The sequence below is a fragment of the Cibotium barometz genome, chromosome 57, assembly GCF_041138505.1.
Source record: "Cibotium barometz isolate CiBa-2024 chromosome 57, ASM4113850v1, whole genome shotgun sequence".
NCBI lineage: Eukaryota > Viridiplantae > Streptophyta > Polypodiopsida > Cyatheales > Cibotiaceae > Cibotium > Cibotium barometz.
In genome coordinates, this window is record NC_141102.1 from 32,575,150 (window position 1) to 32,578,686 (window position 3,537).

Genomic DNA, 3,537 nt, shown 5'->3' on the forward strand with positions numbered 1-3,537 from the left:
AGACCAAGCTGATCTCTACTGCAGAGAGTCTTTCCCTGACATAGTGGTAATGCACCGCAATATGCTTAGTGCGAGCATGAAACACTGGGTTCCTCAAAACAACTACTAATGCGCTCTGGTTGTCAGTGAAAATCGTAGTACTAGACGACAGCTCAACACCCAAATCACCCATAAGACGTCTAAGCCACACACACTCAACTGTAGGTATAAAAGCTGTCCTGTACAGCTAGAAGTGACCACTGTAGGTTGCTTCTTACTGAGCCATGATATACATAAATCACCAAGGTGAAAGCAAAACCCACTAGTGGACATTCTTGTGTCATAACATCCAGCCCGATCTGAATCACCGAAAGCATGCAGTTGTGACTCAATCCCCTTTGGATAAAATAATCCAAAATACTGAGTGCCTTGTAAATAGTAAAAAACTCGCTTAACAGCCTCTGCCAATGCTTTGTACCTGGTCTATGCATAAATTTACTCAATTGTGAAGCATACTCTATATTTGGCCTCGTGTTACACACATAAAGAAGGGATCCAACAGCCTGCTGATACAAACTAGCATCAAAAGAGTCTCCAACATCTTGATTGAAGACTAAGTCGAGTACCTATCTCCATAGGTGTAGCCACAAGTTTACAGTCTTCAAGACTAAACCTCTTCAATAGCTTCTGTATATATTTAGACTGTAGCATAATAATGCCATCATTGCGTTGTATAAACTAAATCCCGAAATAGTACCGCAAGGACCCTAAATTTGACATATCAAACGATGATCAGCCTTAAAGATTGAAATTTGATCTATATTGGGTCCCGTGAGCAGCATGTCATCAACGTATAGAACGATGACCAAAAATGTGTCCTTACTCCTCTTCATATAAAGGGTACTCTCTATTGGACTGTTGCAAAAATCATTTGCAACCAAGTATGCATGAATCTTCTCATACCATGCTCTAGGAGCCTACTTAAGGCTATAAAGAGCCTTTTTTAACCTGCATACTTTAGACTCTTCTCCTTTCACACAGCAAAACCAGGTGGCTGCAATACATATACGGGCCTCCTCATGTAAATAACCATTCAAGAATACAGTCTTAATGTGCAACTGATGTGCATTGCACCCATGATGTATTGCCAAAGCAATAAGATACCTAATGGTAGTCATACGAGATGTGGGTGCAAAGGTCTCATTATAATCAATACCCTTTGCTGGGCATACCCCTTTGCAACAACAAGTTTGGCCTTATAGTGATCAATGCTACCATCTGCTTTGTATTTTAACTTTTAAACCCACTTAGTACCAATGGCCTTCTTGCCATGAGGTAGATCTGTCAAATACCAAGTGTCATTCTTGATTATAGAGTTATACTCATCCTGCATAGCATGCATCCAATGATTATCATCATGTGCTTCCTCAAAGGAAACAAGTTCCTCCTCATTAAATAAAGTAGAAATGAGAACATGATCCACATGAGAATAATCTACATGATGAGAACCTGCACAAGTTCTGGTCGGTAAAGGAGCTGCCAACTTGTTATCCTTCAATGTCTGCACAAGCCATTTTGGCATACGCCTAGATTCTTCTACAGCTGCTCTCTCCTCATCCACTACATCCTCAATAATTGCCTCATCAAAAGGCTGATTTTGCACCTATAAAGACTGAATTTCAACACTTGGTTGAGCATTCAATTGCTCTACATATGGCTGCCCTCCATTAGATAAAGGTAGAAGTGAATTAAATATGTTCTCTGAGCATACATTCTGTTATTTTTTACACGAAAGCATGGGCTAAACTAAGTTTTTGACAAAAACAACATCTCTACTACTTACCAAAATCTGCTTTGAGGCACCGGATGGTAGAGTCTATATCCCTTGCTTTCTGAACTGTATCCCACAAATATGCATTTAATTGCCTTATCATGAAGCTTACTGCATTGTTGCTCAGACACAAGAGCATAAGCAAGACAACAAAAAACACGCAAATGAGCCATAGAAGGCTTCCTGCCATGGCAAGCTTCATAAGGAGTTTTAGACTGCAAGGCCTTGGTAGGGCATTTGTTCAACAGATAGTTTGCGCACATAGTTGCCTCTAACCAAAAACCATGAGGTAAATCTTGTTCTTTCACCATACATCGTGCCATCTCCATGAGAGACATGTTCTTCCTCTTAGCCACACCATTTTGCTGAGATGTGTGTATGGCACTGTACATTGATGCCTTATACCTTTCTCAACCATATATGCATGAAATTCCGTGGACATATACTCCCTCCCTCGATCTGAATGAAAGGTGCCAACTTTACATTCACATGCATTTTCAACCATGAATACAAAGTGCATAAAGCACATAAAAACCTCTGACTTCTGCTTTAATGGATACATCCAGCTATATCTGGAGTAATCATCAATAAAAGTGATGAAGTAGAGATATCCCCCAATAGATGGTGTCCTCATATAGGACCACATACATCACTATGTATAAGTTGTAATTTCTTAACAGCTCTTATAGATTCATCCTTTGGAAATGATGCCCGATGCATTTTACCAAGAATACACCCCACATACATGTCTAGCAGGGGTCTCAAGAGTTGGTAACTCGGACACCATATCATGCCTTTGAAGGCGTAACAAACTGCCATAATTCAGATGGCGAAATCGTGCATGCCATGATTATACATTACTCATAGCACGATTCGTAGTAGAGACTGAGCAAGCATCATGCTGCAACTTCTCAAATACATCCATCTTGTATAGACCATGAAACAAGGTACCTAAGACAATGATAGAATAACCATCATTTCTATCCTGAACTATACATCTGTCATCTACAAATTTCACCATCAAGCCTGACAAGACTAAGGCTAAAACTGACAGTAAGTTCTTCTTAACTCCTGGCACATATAAAACTTTAGAAGAAAGAGTAAATGCGCCCCCATTTGCAGTAATGAGCACAACTCTACCAACTCCTTTGACAGGATATAAGGAACCATTTGCACATGTGACGGTTCTTACACTTGGGACAGCTTCCAGAGATGAGAATAATTTTTTTTGTGAAGTAATGTGCTTACTAGCACCATTGTCAAAGTACCAAGCATCCAATTCTACCACTGACATGCATACATCATGAACAGAAGGGTCATAGCTGCAATGTACAGTCCATGCCCGATCATCTTGAGCAAAACTTGCAGATTCCTTCTTCTCTTCACTTGGTGCAGATACATCAACCACAGCCATGCCCGATTCTTTCTTTTTCTCCTTCTCTAGCTTTTTCTTACACTCATTTATGTAGTGCCCTAGTTTCTTGCAATAGTGACATTTGCCCTTCTTTTTAGGCTTATCACCTTCTTTCTCTACATCCTTACTAAGGATTCTGATTTTGGCTTATAGTCACCATGCGAAGAAGCTTTACCTTTGCCTTTCTGTGATGACTGGTAACAAAAGCTTAGTCACCAACTCGCATAACAGATCTGTTTTACCTAGACTGCTCTTCTTTTGTAAGAGTACTGACACCAGTTCATCAAATGTAAGGGCATTTGGATTTCCCTTC